General features: G+C 39.7%; 1 pseudogene; it reads left to right on the top strand.

Moving 5' to 3' along the window:
* Positions 1-9,469: 9,469 nt before the first annotated feature.
* On the top strand, positions 9,470-15,745 carry LOC140853627 (uncharacterized; annotated as a pseudogene).
* The last annotated feature ends 1,575 nt before the right edge of the window (positions 15,746-17,320 follow it).

Below are 17,320 nucleotides of genomic sequence, written 5' to 3'. Positions count from 1 at the left end.
ATCAGTTTATAACCTTGGAGCCGAACATTGCAAATAAAACATCCTCTAAGTTTCTAATATACATGAGTTATGTCTTCGATCTTCAGCCTTTTATTTGATGTGCAATCATACGAGCAAAATCAAGTAATAAATAATATTATCAAATTATGAGGCCATAACTATCATCATGCTTCTTTCTGGTCAGCCATCATGTACACTTTGTTGGGTAGTTCCAGCATGATGAGACACATGATACGCTAGCACTTGATGTTGGCATAACAAACAAAACTATAGCATGCTCGGGTTCTCTGCTATGCACTATGTGGTATAGTGCACAGCACATCGTCCATCGTACGATGAACAGCTGCATGCAAATATACGTCCGTTGCATGAGATCGTGCATAGCCATCTATTGTATGGATGGAATGTACTGTGCATCACACGATGTGATGCATGGCAGGGGATCCGCAATCAAAATTATAGCATTCCTGTTGTTCTGCATTGTTTCTGTGGATGCTTTGCTATTATAATGTGCATGGCTCTGCTAATCAGTTACATGACCCATTGGTTATGCTTACACCAATGACCAGCAAGTTGCATGGCCCATTAGGTGCAGTTGACATGTGGCAGCTGCATCGAACGTGAAGTGCTTTCACGTATATTTGCAGATCTACAATTCCTCTATACTTGTCATGCCCTTTTCATTGTGATTGTATATCTACTTAAATTATATGTAAGTTGAGTCTCGTGTACTGCGTTGAAAGAGAATGAAGGATTAATAAAAACAAACAAAGAACTATTTTTCTTATTCAATACCCTTGATAAATTGCTAGCGCTTCCATCTTTCTTATGCTTTGTGTTGCGGTGTTTCTTTGATGAATAGTCGGTAGTCGGTCTGAAGCTGATAAAAGGCTACCCTAATTAGTGAGCGGTGGAATCATCGGAAGATATTGTACCATCACCGGAGAAGATGCACACAGTCAAGGCCGAGACCAAAAGTGATAATGTGAATAAGAGAGAGATGGTGCTAGACTCCGCTCGGCACCAAAAAGAAGAATCTACAAAACAAGTTCCACTAGAGGTAGCTCCGATGAGGATCCTCCGATGCTCAAGTCAGAAAGATGGTTCGAGAGGAAAGAGTGACAGAGTCTCTAGGTCGCAAAAATAGTGTGTGCATGCCCTCCTCTTTTTGGAGAGGTTTCTGCTTACCTCAATTTATAGAAGGAGCAAAATGAATGGTGAGGGATAGATGATCATGTCGATCATATCTTATCATATAGTGCTGCATGGTGCCGTGTGGACATCTTTAAATATTGATGGTGAGGTGCCTTCTACTCGGCGTGCTTATGGCAGCAGATGCTACCGAGTGTGGGGTATAATAAATGACCCTGTGGGCACATTTAATGAAATCATAGTATCCCATCACGGCACGCAGGCCGACTAGAGTATGATGTCTGAGTGATATGACCTTGATGTGGTCTGTCAGAATCGTATGATGGTCATACTCGGTGCTCAGCTAGTCGGCTGAGATCTATGTTGTCAGAGTCTGCAGAATGAGACCGTCGGGATGCCTTGTCCTTGATTGACGTAGTCGGCCGTCAATTGAGTATGGCCTCAGTCACAGACCGAGCGTCGTTGGGTGCCAGAAGCCATAAATGGTATATTAATCTTAGTCGGACTGGTGCTGATCAGAGAGAGCAGCCTTTCATCGGTTGGGTATCCACGTCGGTGCCCGACGTCGACCCTACCAATTGGGACCCGTCAATCCGAGCCGGATTTATTAACGGTGGCTTAGTTAGTGTAGCTTCTTTGATCGGCTCAGATACGAGAAGGCTGGATAGTCGGCTAAGCGATGGGGATCTACCCCAATATTTTTCATGACTGCCTCTTATTTTTCTCACATTTGCCCTTAGGGCCCATGAGGGAAGGGCTCAAATCCTCTGCAGTGTAGAATTTGTATTGAAAAGGACCGTGCAGTGGTAGATTGGTGCCATATGAAGTCCTTTTGGTTCGGTGGCTCTAATAATGAGAACCAATATCTAAGCCTACGGCGAAAAGTAACAACACCATCTTCTCTTCTCTCCTCTTTTCCTTCCGGGAAGAAAGACTTATATGGCTGCTTCCTCAAAGAAGCCATAGATAAGGAGCATAAAAAAGAAAGATGTATAACTCTCATCATTGAGAGAGAATAGCAAGGGTTCAGATCCCTTGTTGAGAAGGAAGACACGATTATTACCTTTTGGGAGCCATTGATGAGGAACGCTATTGAAAGAAGATTATTGAAGGAGATATGAGGCAAGAAGAAAAGTAAGGGCTCGAATCACTTGACAAAAAGAAAGGCAAGGATGCCATCTCAAGAAAGCTATAGATGAGTAGCATTATCGAGAGAAGAAGAGCGACAGTGGCGGAGCTTGACATCAAATATTGAGAGGACAAAAAAATAATTTACTCTTGGAAAAGAGTTATGGCTCGGATTTTTGGGGGGCTTGGAAAAGAGATGTATGGGATTGTACTCTTGGAAGGACATCATTATGTTTCGAGTTGGTTCTTATTAGCTGAATATTATGTCAAAAAAGAACTTCATGTAATGCTGATGTACCATTGCCCAGCTTGCTATGGTGCAAATTTTGCACCTTCGAGGATCCCAACTCATGAGGTAACTGATGAAGTGGAACAAATACGGATGCTAAAACAAAAAAATAAGTGTATTGATAGATAAGACGAATCTTACCTTTTAAGTGTTAGGGAAGGAAATGGATGATGTTTAACTTGAGTACCCTCAAGATTTTCAATCAGCCTAGGTTGAGTACTGGCTAAAAAAATATAAAATCATCCTCAGGATAGCATGTCAATGCTATTAAAAAAATGGTTACGTGGATTATGCAATTATATTTTGGCTTCCGATTCTATATAATAAAGAAAAAAAAGAAAAGAAAAAAAAGAGAGCAAGAAAAAAGAATGAAAGCACTCAACTCCGCAGAGGGAAAACTTTTTTGCTAATTTCAAGAAATTTATGATAAACAAGAAAACATGTATTAGAGGGACGATTACAATTATGGTAGAAATATCATTTTATGCAATGTATGTACTACAAGAAGCAAAATTCTTGGCTCTATTGTCAATTCATACAAGGATGAGGGAGAATATTGTAGAGATTGCTACACAATTTGTCTAATGAATTTCTAGAAAAACTATTAGGCCAATGTAAAACTAATACTAGTGGATGTATATTTTCTATAAGCTAGTTTAATAGGATTTTGTTCCATTACTTCCTTTTTACTTTTAATACTCTTCAATGTAGATGTTATCCATATGATTAAAGATTGTTCCTAGCAGCAGCTTTACTTATGGTAAAATGGATCTCATAATACTACTATGTATAAGATATATCCTTTATGCATGCTTTTATTCCTACTTTTTCTGCCACATAAATATAATTTAGACTAATTTCAAAAATATAGCCAAGTACAAAATAGTAGTCACTTGTGGGATAATAATTCCTATGGAGGCAAAATGTTTCAACTCCAACTTTTTGGTGAATTTACATCAGATTATCAGTTTTTTTTTTTTTTTTGTCATCAGATTATCAGTTATTGAATCCTTTAGTATAAAAGCATTGCTAACCAAGTTGCAAGCTTCATGGAGCATATTTGCAAGCCGGACCTGGACATTTTGGATTGGGTCAATGTCATGCTGAATCCTGGCTCAACTTTTGGTCTAAAACCTTTTCATAGGCCTGACCAAGGTTGACCCAATTCGGTCAGCCAACGAGTTAATCTTGGGTCCAAATTTATGAGCCTAAAGGTAAGAAAGCCGAGCACCCTGCCCATTTGCAGACATAGGCAGTCAACAGTCTCTAATACTCAAATGTGTTATTAGCTAGTCTGATGTCCAATTCCAAATGCAACAAGGTCATAGTTGCACATGTCATCAAGCAATAAATAAATGTTAACAAATTATGGGCTATAACTATCATCATGAGGGATGGTAGGTTCCCCTATCCCAATACGTCCAAACGCCCCTTTCCCACCATGTCCCGAGGAAAATTTGCACACACCCCTCTATTCTGTATCCTGTGCCCCTCCCTCCTCCAACATCAACTTCAGTTGGTCACCCCAATTGCAACAATGGAGACCATTTCCTGTTCCTGTCTCAGCTATCAAAGGCCAAGCCACTGACTCCCACCAACCCATCACAGTCCTCTGATTACCATGAGATGTGTTCCATCATGTTATGTTAGCTGCATGTAATAATTTATGAGGTTAAACACTCTATGGAGAAATGGAAGTCCTTCAACAACATGAATACCTTCATATAACGAAAACCTATGGTGATCTGGTCCTTGTGGAGGCTTAAGGTTGAAGTTGATACAGATGGTTTTGATGGAAAAGAGAGTAGCAGCTTGCTCGGCAATTCAATCTAGCAGGACTGAAAATAATAAGTGCTTGCATCATAAATGATACATCCCCCAAAAGTTTTCATGTAGGACCCATACTTCTAGTCCTATACAGTGGATTAGGCCATCCATTTAGTCATCGCTCTATCAACCAAATTCTATCCAACCCAAATTTTGTGGAGAGAAAGAAAAAACCTCCATAGATTTTATTTCTTCCTACAAACCAAAGACTAGGATTCGAGGGGGTTTGGATAGATTCTTAGAAATGCAAGCTAGACGAGCCAATAGATCTGATTCCTATAGGATTTTTAGTTTAATCCTATAAAAATATTCAAAGAGATCTTTTAGAAAAAAAATTCATGTAGTATGATGATGATATTGGATGGATATCTAACCAGGACACCACCTCTCAGAATCTTTTCAGTACCATGCAATGCAGCAGAAAGAAAGGAGAAATAAAAAAAAAATAATCAAAATACATGGATTAGCCACAAAAGGCTCGCCTCCACGGGGCATGCAAATTTCACTATGAAAAAAAAATTTACAAGAGATCTCACCCTTAACCCTCGTACACCCAATTTCTCTCTCACCAGAAGTTTTCCTCACAAAAGCTCTCTCTTTTGGAAGATCCCCATGAACCCCTGAAGTGACTGGCGTCGGCTGTCCAAGAGCTTCTTGCTCCTTCTCTCTCAGCGACGCGGCTTCTTTCTCTCCTCACGGATTCTGTATGGTGCGTCCACGACAAAAAAAAAATAGACTGCACCCTCTGTTTCACCGATCAGACCCTATTTAAAGGGCTTAAACCTAATTAGAGAGAGATTAGGAGTCCTAAACAAAGCCAAATCAAGCCCCAAGTCGTTGGATCAAGATCGGAATGTCCATGAGCCGTCCGATCACGATCGATCTATGAAATAGTGCCATGATCCGCGCGAAATGCCTGGGAAATGCCCAGGTGGTCCATGCGGTCCGCCATGGACCGCCCAATCCATCATGGACTGGGGTACAGGCCCAGGCGCAACGCCTCGGCCTGGGCTGGCCCGCGCGCTCGGGCCTGGGCTGCACCCGCGCTGGGCACCTGGGCCCGGGCCGCGCCCCGCGTGCCTGCACGTGGGCTGGGTAGCGCGCCCGCGCATGGGCTGGGCCGCGCGCCCGAGCCACGCATCCCGCATGTTGGCCCCGCCTGGGCAGCGCTCCGCCGCCTGCAGCCGCTCCGCCAGCCCGCCGTCGGTGATCCTCCATCGCCTCGGGTCTCGTGCCGACTTTAAAAGCACGTATCTTCTCCGTCCGAGGTCCGTTTGGGGTGGTCTTGATCTCGAGGTGGTCTTGATCTCGTTGGACTCCATTTTTCGTCGCAAACCTCTCTGTGGGCTCAATATGGATAAAATCTCAATGCACCAAATCCTAACAATCTTCACCTCAACTAGATATTCGGCCTCTTCCTAACTCCGAGAGCTTCTAGATCTCCTCGCCTTCATGTCCTGGGTAATCGTCTGCTGATCATGGATGGGCAAACATGGAAGTCGAGCCAGGCCGCTCGATCCCATCTCCGTCGTATGATGTACTCTTCCTGACCTGAGACCTACTCGAGGTATTATCCTGCGGCAATAGGAATCTCATCTTGTGATGTCACCTCTCGTCCTCCCGAGTCTCCTGTCTCGTGCCCGATTTACCTCCACCTGGAGCTCCACCTCGCTCTGGACTCCACCTGGCTCCCGAAGCTCCACCTCGCACTGGGCTCCCCGCCAGGTAATAATATCCTCTACTCCCATTCTTCTCCTCCAACATAATCCTATCACCGAATAGCACCCTCAGGATTCCTCCACCAGCTACAGTCCTGTAGCCTCTCGAATCCAGTCTGCTAAGTGAGATAAGACTCCGTCTGAAATCGGGTATGTATCGGACCTCCTCCAATCTCCTCATATGTCCTCCAGCTGACCGTCCCAATGCCTCTGATTGTACAGCTCGATCCATCCAGTAAATATACAGTGCCCTCACTGTTCTCCAGAGAGTCAAACTGCTCCTCTCTGCAACGTACATGATGGGTGCATACAGAATCTAATATCCACTGCTGAAAAAAAATAGATACCTCATCAGATATCTCCGGGACATCTCCATCTGAATCGCTGCCGGCCATCGTTGTAGCAGCCACCGTCCAATTTTTGAGTTAAGGGCAATTTCTGGCTAGATGCCCCAACTCCTTACACCAATAACACCTGATTTTGCTTAAGTCCCTCCTAGACTTGGACCACCCTCGTCGTGATCTCCTGTCGCTCTATCTACCACCTCCTGCTCCTCCAGAAGCCACCAAAACTGAGTTACCGCCATCTGAGCTCGAAGCCAGATTCTCCCTCCTGAGAACCTCGTTCTGGAGTATTGCCGCGTTGACCTCATCCATCTTGATGGTGCTTTTCTCCACTAGAAGAGCAGTCATCAAGGACTCGTACGAAGGTGGAAGCGACACTGGCAAAACCAGCATTCTGGTCTTCTCCTCAACATTTTCACCAACGCTGAGGAGGTCGGTGAGGATCTTCTGAAAGTCGTTTAGATGCTCCTACACGCTTTGTCCCTCAGTCATCCGCAGTTGGTAGAACTGCCTACAGAGGAAAAGAGTGTTGGTGTGAGACTTCGCCAAATACAACTCCTCGAGCTTCGACCACAGCACCGTCGGAGAAGTCTCGCTCAACACATGAATCACCACCTCATCCGCTAGGTACATGCGAATGATACTCACTGCCTATATCTGTAGCCGTTTTCAATCCCGCACCTCAATGATGGTCGGCTTCTCATCGCACAAGAGAGCATCGATCAATCCTTGTTGGATGAGCACGTCCTTCACCCTTACCTGCCACAAAAAGAAATTTCTCTTACCATCAAATTTATTGATCTCCATCTTGATTGATCCTGTCTTCTCCATCTTCAGTCTTGCTCACCACCGCTGCAATCTGCATCCTTGTACCGTCTCACTCTGATACCACTTGTTAGGTGGATGTTTGGCCAGGACACCACCCCTCAGAATTTTTTCAGTACCATGCGATGCAGCAGGAAGAAAAAAAATAAAATAAAAATAATCAAAATACGTGAATCAGTCACAAAAAGGCTCGCTTCCACGGGGCATGCAAACTTCACTATAAAAAAAAATTACAAGAGGAGATCTCACTCTCAATCCTCGTACACCCAATTTCTATCTCACCAGAAGTTTTCCTCACAAAAACTCTCTCTCATGGAAGACCCCCCTGAATCCTGAAGTGACTGGCGTCCGCTGTCCAGGAGCCTCCTGCTTCTTCTCTCTCAGCGACGTGTGCTTCTTTCTCTCCGCACGGATTCCGTACGGCACGTCCATGGTAAAAAAAAAAAGACCGCACCCTCTGTTTCACCGATCAGGCCCTATTTGAAGGGCTTAAACCTAATTAGAGAGGAATTAGGAGTTCTAAATAAAGCCAAATCAAGCCCCAAGTCGTTGGATCAAGACCGAGACATCCCTGGGCCGTCTGATCGTGATAGGTCCACGAAATAGTACTGTGGACTGCGTAAAACACCAGAGAAATACCCAAGCGGTCCACGCGGTCTGCCATGGACCGCCCGATCCACCGTCAACCGGGCTACAAGCCTAGGTGCAGCGCCTGGGCTTGAGCCGGCCTGCGCGCATGCGCATGGGCTGGACTACGCGCCCCACATGTTGGCCCCGCCTGGACCGCGCTCCGCCACCTACGGCTGCACCGCCGCCTGCGGCCGCACCGCCACCGCTCCGCCGGCGGTCCTCTACCGCCTTAGATCTCGTGCCGACTTCAAAAGCACGTATCTTTTTCGTCCGAGATCCATTTTGGGTGATCTTGATCTCGTTGGACTTCGTTTTTCATCGCAAACCTCGCTGTTAGCTCAATGTGGATCGAATCTCTAGACGTCAAATCCTAACAGATGATACATATCTAAAATCAATGAATTAACTGTAACATATACCCAATAAGATTTTCATACAGTAAGAAAGTATACAAACAACACAAACTAAATAATTTTTTCGCAACATGTGTATCGTACACATTTACAGTTTGTAACACAATCTCTAATAGGCATTTTGTTCGAAAAAGAAGTTTATCCCGATTAAAAATATTGCAAAGATGGGAATTTTGAAGTTGATGGTTGGGTTTTTTTGAAAGTTATGACCACAAAGTTGTGAATATTTATCTTCCTCCCAACTAAGGCATGGGCTTGGATACAAGAATGTTAGAGGAAGCTTAGAAATTGACCAAATAAAAAGAATGGTAAGGAAGAACCCTATTGGGATGATATGGCATTTGAAATGAAGAATAAGCAAGCCTCTATGAAAATATCTTTGTCAACAAATTTTATAAACCTTGATAACTAGAGACCATTTGAAAGAAAATGGCAAAGTATTTTGGTTGATTGACAATAAAAAACATATGAAAACAACTAGAGTATAGAACAAAAATTGAAATATGCAAATAGAAAAGGAAAAAATATACAAACAAATAAAAGTGGGAACAAGAGGGGAAAGATAATTTTCTTGAATAAAAAGGTGGTTTAATGTATGAGCCTCCCCTGCAATTGTAAAATCTAGAAGGGTTAGACATAAGCTGCAATGTCCAGACATGCGGATAGATTGTTTCTATATTTTAAATCCATGACCTCCATGTTATAATAAAGTAATCTTATTTTTTTGCCAAAGCTTCCCTCAAAATAAGTGGGAGCAAAAATAACTATCTTGAATGCTAACACTAAATTTTTCCATATTCTTCTTCCCTAGCAGCTTAACCATTGAACAGAAAACAACTAGGTTAGATGGTCTAACGGCATAAACTAAATCCAATGGGGCATGTTTGATTGTGGGATACTCCTTTATATCTAGGTGATAAAATAGGTGCTTCACAAATATTTTTTTGGTACTTGTTTCATAGTGAAAGCATACCCTACCAAAAAGGCGGAACATAGTGATCACAATTTAACCTCATTTTTTTTGCTTCAAGTTATTCATTAACCCTCTTAATTCCCCAGTCAAAGGGGCCTGAAATGTGCATGCTGGTATTGTTTTCATTCAAAGTAAAACTTTAAATCAATCTGTTCTTCAATCACACTTTCCATTCCCTCCTCACTCCTTTCCACTCACAAAACTTCATTCCACCACCAATGCCACCACCTCCAACCCAACCGCACCAGGCATTGCATCCATGCAAACCACCAATCAGAGTATTCTAAGCCACAGCCAAATGAGCCACTTCACCTTCCAACAGAGTGGCAACAGTAGCACCACCCCTGCCTTCGATTCATCGGTGGAGACCAGCATTGATAAAGACTTCCTATTCTCCGACGACAGTAGGTCTGGTTACTTGAGCAGTATAATCTCTGAGTGCTGCCTCAGGTCCTCCCCAAGACACTCTTCCCCCAGCCAGCATAACAACAGCTCGTGTGAGTTCAATGCTCCAATCCTTTTTTGTCATGCCCCGAATCCAGCATCTAGATCGGGCACATGATGGCCATAGATTCTTTAGGGCAAGGCCCTAAAGAATATGCTAGACCTACTATGCACCTCACTGTTCGATCTCAAGTCCCATAGAATTCTTCTGGATTTGAAAAAAAATAGAAAAAGGTGTGAGCTTTATGGGCTCAGCAAGTTATCAATATCTCTGAGAGATCAAACATAACTAATTTTCAGAAAGATAACCATATAACAATAATATATAACAAAATCATTTTTCTTTGAAACATGCCATGCAATTTTATAAATATCCAAAAAAATTCGCTCTCAATCTTTGGTGACTATGGCTACGATCTGCCCCATAACAAGGTTTGAAAAAGACTAGCCTTTGAAAATAAACATGCGGTGCATTAGCGTATGCTAGCAATCAGCCCTGATTGGCTAGGCTCGAAAGGAACTAGCTCTGATTCATACAGTAATGATTAATCCCATGACAAGGTAAGAGACTAGTTTTAAAATATATACACGATGCATCAGCGTGTGCCAGTGATCAGCTCCAACTGACTAAACCCGAAAGAATTAGCTCTGCCAGCGATCAATCCCGACTGGCTAGGCCCGAAAGAAATATGTTTCCGACGTGTGAACAATGATCAGTCCCGTTGGCTAAACCCAGATCATAGTCTAGCTTGAGAGTTTTTTTTCTCATGATTTTGTTCACAATCAATTTTTTTATAAATAATGATACTTATTTTTATAACAGTATCAACTCAATTTTTATATAATCTAAAAAGTAATAAAATAATTTTATTCAAAATTTCATGCATCAATGAACATATATAATTTTTTTTCTAGAGATCATACAATATTAATACAAGAAAATTATTTCCTTCCAAAAATTTGTATCATGCAAAAATAACATCATGCTTGATCCAACTTTTCTAAATTACCTTTCATAAATAAATACATAATTGCAAACTATAATATTTTTAAATATTTTAAATATAAAATTTAATTTTTAAATACATAAATATGTATATAAAAATAGATCTAGAGATAAGAGGAAACTTACATTAGTAAAATTCAAGAGTCATGATTTTCAGCATGTGGCTTGATCCTCAGACCTGTGTTTTACTCGATCTAGATCAATATCCTAGATCAGATCTAATACATTGATCAAAAATTAATTAATTAGATTTGATCTAGTAAATCAGTAGAGATACAAATAAAAGAATAATCAAGATCCGATCTATTTGATCTGACTCAACTTACCTGAAAAAAGGAGATGCTCGGCTTACTTCATGATGTGGGTCAGATTATGGGATGAATTTAAATGGATCGGATCCATTTTCTTTTCTTTTCTTTTTCTCTCTTTTTTTTCTATCCTTTTTTTTTCTTTCTCTTGTCTCTTAGATCTCTCGTTCTCTTTCTCTCTCTTCTCTTTCTTTCCCCCTTTCTTTCTTTTCTTTCCCAAGCCGAATCGGTGGCTTTCTTTAAGAAAAATAGGATGAAGAAGGAGGGGTGGGGTTGGCGATGGCCGACGGCCAAAACAACCAAGCGGTGGCAGTTGAAGCATTGGCAACAGCGAAAAATTTCGATTGTGAGAGATACACAAAATATGCAAAGAAAACTGAGAATCCAAGGCTTTTAAGAGGAGTAATGGTAGCGATGCTTGGCTACAGCGGCTCGGTGGCTACCAGAGGTGAGGAGAGGTGGAGGATTTGGTGATGGAAATCGATCGAGAGATGGAGGGTTTATATAGAAGAGGGATTAGAAAGGATAGGATTTTACTTCTCCTCGGATAAAGCTGGATTCTGCCGGCATGATCAATCCAAATTCCTCTCTATCGATATACAACTCCTATCAAATCACACATAGCCCTTATCCTCTACCTATGACTGCAGATTAATAGGAAACATGGTTCCCCTATTTCACCCAAACTCTTTTCTTCAATGTATTTCTTCATTTTTTTTTCCATGAGTTCCAAAGAAGTCAGCAAAGGATGCCAGCTTCAAGGTGAACCAAGTCCAAAGGGACCGATTCTTACATTCTCCCCCCCTTATAAAAATTTCATCATCGAAATATGAGAAATCTAAATCTTCCATAGTTAAAGGTGCTCGCTCCAAAAATTTACTATACCAATTTGTCTGGCTTTGGTATTTCTATCTAAAGAACACATGATCACATTACTAATATGCTCGCAAGCAATCTGACCCCTCAGGTCCATCACAATGCTCATGCATATTTTTATACCAAAGCACAAACTCTTTTCAAAAATATTTCATAATTCGGCACCTCCAAGTCAATTTGAAATTTTTGCCTCTTTGATGTACAATCAAAGATCTCATCTTTTTTCAATCAAAATCTGTGTGATTATCAAATCAAATCTTATTTAGACTAATAAGATTAGCATTACTTAAATGACCAAGACTCTGAGATTGAGATACATACATGTTCATTCAAAAATTAGTTAGGATCAATTAGATGTAGAAGCCTTACAACAAGATTTATTATGAAAATCAATTGTACTTAGAATAGAGCTTGAAATAAATTTCGACATAAATAGTATGATAAAGTTTCGATCCCACAAAAGATAATGGCCTAGCGAGATTAAAATCAAATAATCAGATGACTGTGAAGGTGGTTATGATTATATAGTAACGGCTTTAAACAACATTGGTTTATCATGAATATAGAAATGATCTTAAAATTGAATCACAAAAATTAAATCCAAGAAGATAAAGTATTGATATCATGATTCCTATGTTGAAGTCGAGATCATAAGGAGGGAACAAATCAAGTAGAATTTGTTTAGATACTTAATAGACCAATTTGATCAGCAATCAACTAACCTCATATGTAAGGTGGTCAAAACTTTCCTTAGCACAATCAATATAGTCTCATCATAACTAGTCTAAGAATTCATCGTACTCACACTTTTTTTTTAATGATTAAAAACCTCTTATATTAGAAAATTATAGCTTCCATCATAATAAATTTCAAACTATGATCAATATCTTTGATCAATTTTAAATGACTCAACCATCATACTTCCGCTATGCGACTCTGATTTATATTCTCCATTTTTTTTCTTGATCCTAGATTTAAATTCTATAAAATTCAAGCAAAGATTTTGTTGTCAAATTTACGAGATCATAACTATGTCTCGAGATAATTACCATATTCGTATCATTGTTTGATCAAGATGCTAACTTTCTATCAATTCAAGATTGCTATCACATCATATCCGATTAAATTTTCAAAAATAAATCCAATGCTTAGCACAACATAATACAACCAAGCTATATTACTAAAATATATATTTTCTCCTATATCAATTATTTAACCTTGATATCTTCCTCAAAATTTAATCTGTGCCAATCTTCTATGCTTTAATCCTAAGGATCATAATTCATATATATAAAGAAAAACTCAAATATTGTATAACAATTTAATCGACTTTAGACATCCATAATTAATTTGAGATAATCAATCAAAACCCTAAATTCTATCCCACTCTCATTACTAATTTAAGTTCTCATGATCTTTAATTTAAGCTTTGATACCACTCTGTCATGCCCCGAATCCAGCATACAGATCAGGCACATGATGGACGCACACTCCTTAGGATAAAGTCCTACAGAATATGCAAGGCCTGCTATGCTCCTCACTGTTCGATCTCAAATCCCATAGAATTTTTCTAAATCTGAAAAAAATAAAAAAAATATGAGCTTTGCGGGCTCAGTAAGTTATCAATATCTCTGAGGAATCAAGTATAACTAATTTTCAGAAAGATAACTATATAACAATAATATATAACAAGATATATTTTTTTTGAAACATACCATGTAATTTAACAAATATCTAAAAAAATTTTCTCTCAGTCTTTGGTGACTACGGCCATGATCAATCTCGTGGCAAGATCCGAAAGAGATTAGCTCCTGAAAATAAACACGCGATGCATCAGCGTTTGCCAGCGATCAGTCCCGATTGGCTAGGCCCGAAAGAAACCAGCTCTGATTCATATGGCTACGATTCACCTCGTGACAAGACAAGAGACTAGTTCTTAAATATACACACGACGCATCAACGTGTGTCAGTGATCAGTCTCAACTGGTTAGACTCAAAAAAACTAGTTCTGCTAGCGATCAGTCCCGACTGACTAGGTCCGAAAGAAGTATGTTTCTGGTATGTAGCCAACAATCAGTCTCATTGGCTAGACCCAAATCATAGTCTAACTAGAGAGTTTTTTTTTTAATAATTTCTTTCACAACCAATTTTTTCATAAATAATGTTACTTATTTTTATAACAGTATCAACTCAATTTTTATATAATCTAAAAAGTAATAAAATAATTTTTATTCAAAATTTTATGCATCGATGAACATATATAATTTTCTTTCCAAAGATCATGCAATATTAATACAAGAAAATTATTTCTTTCTAAAAATTTGTATCATGCAAAAGTAACATCATGCTTGATCCAACTTTTCTAAATTACTTTTCATAAATAAATACATAATTTCAAACTTCAATAATTTTTAAATATTTTAAATATAAAATCTAATCGTTAAATATGTAAATATATATATATAAATAGATCCAGAGATAAGAGGAAACTTACATCAGTGAAATTCAAAAGTCATGATTTTCGGTACATGGCTTGATCCTCAGATCCATGCTCTACTCGATTTAGATCAAAATCCTAGATCAGATCTAATTCATTGATCAAAAATTAATTAATTAGACTCAATCTAGTAAATCAGTAGAGATACGAATAAAAGAATAATCAAGATCTGATCTATTTACTCTGACTCAACTAACTTGAAAAAAGGAGATGCTCATTTACATCATGATGTAGGTCGGTTTATAGGATGAATTTAAACAGCTCGAATCCATTTTCTTTTCTTTTCTTTTTTTCTTCTCTCTTTTTTTTTCTTTCCTTTATTTTCTATCCTTTTTCTTTTTCCTTCTCTTGTCTCTCAGATCTCTCATTCTCTTTTTCTCTCTTCTCTTTCTTTCCCCCTTTCTTTCTTCTCTTTCTCAAGTCGAATTGGTGGCTTTCTTTAAGAAAAACAGGATGAAGAAGGAGGGGTGGGGTTGGCGATGGCTGACGGCCCAAAGGACCAAGCGGTGGTGGTTGGAGCATTGGCAGCGAAAAATCCTGATCGTGAGATATACATAAAATATGCGAAGAAAACTGAAAATCCAAGACATTTAAGAGGAGTAATGGCAGCGGTGCTTGGCTACGGTGCCTACCGGAGGTGAGAAGGGAGGAGAAAGATGATGGAGGATTTGGTGATGGAAATCGATCGAAAGGTGGAGGGTTTATATAGAAGAGGATTAGAAGGGATCGGGTTTTACTTCTCCTCAGATAAAGCCGGATTCCGCCAACTTGATCAACTCAAACTCCTCCCCACCGGCGTACAACTCCTATCAGGTCACACATAGCCCTTATCCTCTCCCCATGGCTGCAGATTAACAGGGGATATGGTTCCCTTGTTTCACCCAAACTCTCTTCTTCACCGCATTTCTTCATTTTTTTTCGTCGGTTCCTATGAAGTCGGCAAAGGATGCCGGCTTCAAGGTGAACCGGGTCCAAAGGGACCGGTTCTCACATTTCCCCTCTTAACCAAGTTATGAGTCATGGATCTAGCAGTGCCTCCTCTTATTCTGCAACAAATAGGGCATTTTTTGATGCCTATAGTGGAGTGGGTGCAATGAGCTCAGAGGACTTCTCTTGCTTCACAGAAATGAACGCTGATTTCTGGGTGGATGAGCCATTATGGGAACTTAGTGCATGTGAGTTCCCTGCCAGCAATGCTAGCAGCAGGGGGGATCTTAGCACTTCTCTGATGCAAGGTCTACCTTGTGTGTCATTGCCCCAGGCTTCAGAGTCGTACTCTCCATCAACTTCCTCACTGTCTAATGTTTTGACTTAGGCGACTCACTTATTTGAGCAGTAGGTACTAAATGCCTTGGGAGATGCTTGCTTTGTGGCTTAAACCTCAGGTCTTTACTGCATTGGACATCTCTGGGTGTTTTGTTCTCTTTCTATTTTGATTCCATGCAAATCATGATCCCTGAGAAATGCTTAGCTGTTCAGGATCATAGTATGTATTATCTGTTGCCTTTAGTAACTTATTTTCCCTTTGAACTGAGTGGCCTTTTCAAGACCATGCGTATCTTGGCATCTCGGGATTTGCTTACGAACAAAAGGCGTCATTGCGGGGAAACAAAGGATCGCGTCCTAGTCTACCAAAAAAACAGGATCACATCATACTATTGACGTTGTATAGGTTCAGGTACTAAACCATCTTAAGGTCTTATTACAAGCACATATTGTTCGAAATTAATCGACTTTCCTAGATAATTGCTATGTTGTTTTTGTAATGATATTCAACCAAGATTATGGAGAATTAAACTGCTTTTGACAAAATCTGAAAATTAAAAAGAACTTGCCTAGATCAAAGCTATGAGAATACTATGTTAAGAATGTTATTTGCTCATGTGGGTCTGCAACGACTTCATCCCTAAGATAAAAACAAACTTGCTCTGACACAACAAGGTTTGGAATTCAATATGTGCTAGTCTTTAACTATCTTCAACTATAGTTCTTGTGGAAACATTGTGAGGTAGATAAAAGTGATTAAGCTGGTAAAATATTGCATGCCTGTACCTGATCATTTAGTTTAAAGTATCTACATGGTACGTCCAAGAAACGTGTATACTTTGTTGTGTAGCTGTAGCATGATTAGACACATGACAAGCTAGCACTTGGTGCAGGATAGTAATTAAAACTATAGCAGCTTGTTGTTCTACATAGTTTCTCTAGATGCCTTGCATTAACTTGCATGGTTCTGCTGATGAGGTTTTTTAATTTCTGAGACTTAACCTCTAGGAGCAACATTATAGTTAAGGATATAACTACATCATATAATGTTAATGCAAATATTTGGTTATGGATATAACTACATTATAGTTAAGGATGTTCCAACTATTTGGTTATGCTTACACCAATGAGCTACAAGCATGACCCATTAGGAGAAGTTTTACATGTGGAAGTGGCATCAAATGCGAAATGTTTCCATACATATACATATACCTATATATATATATATATATATATATATATATATATATATATATATATATATATATATATGTGTGTGTGTGTGTGTGTGCGCGCGCGCGCGCGCGCACGCAAATCTACCGTTCCTCTATACTTCGCAAGTTCTTTTTCATTATGATTGTATGTCTAATTAAATATTATATAAGTTGGGTCCTCTGCAAAGAGTTGAAGAGAATGAAAAAATAATAAAAAAATAAAGAATTATTCTTCTTATTCATTGCTCTTGATAAGTTGCCAGTGCTCTCCATCTTTTTCATGCTTTCCGTGGGTGCCTCTTATTTTTCTCACAATTGGCTCTTAGAGCTTGTTAGATGATTGATGATGTGGAATAAATATAGATACTAAAAGGAAAAAACATGTGTGTCGATAGATGAATCTTGCCTTT

The sequence above is a fragment of the Elaeis guineensis genome, chromosome 14 (assembly GCF_000442705.2).
Source record: "Elaeis guineensis isolate ETL-2024a chromosome 14, EG11, whole genome shotgun sequence".
Lineage (NCBI taxonomy): Eukaryota > Viridiplantae > Streptophyta > Magnoliopsida > Arecales > Arecaceae > Elaeis > Elaeis guineensis.
This window is presented reverse-complemented; position numbering and strand designations above follow the sequence as displayed.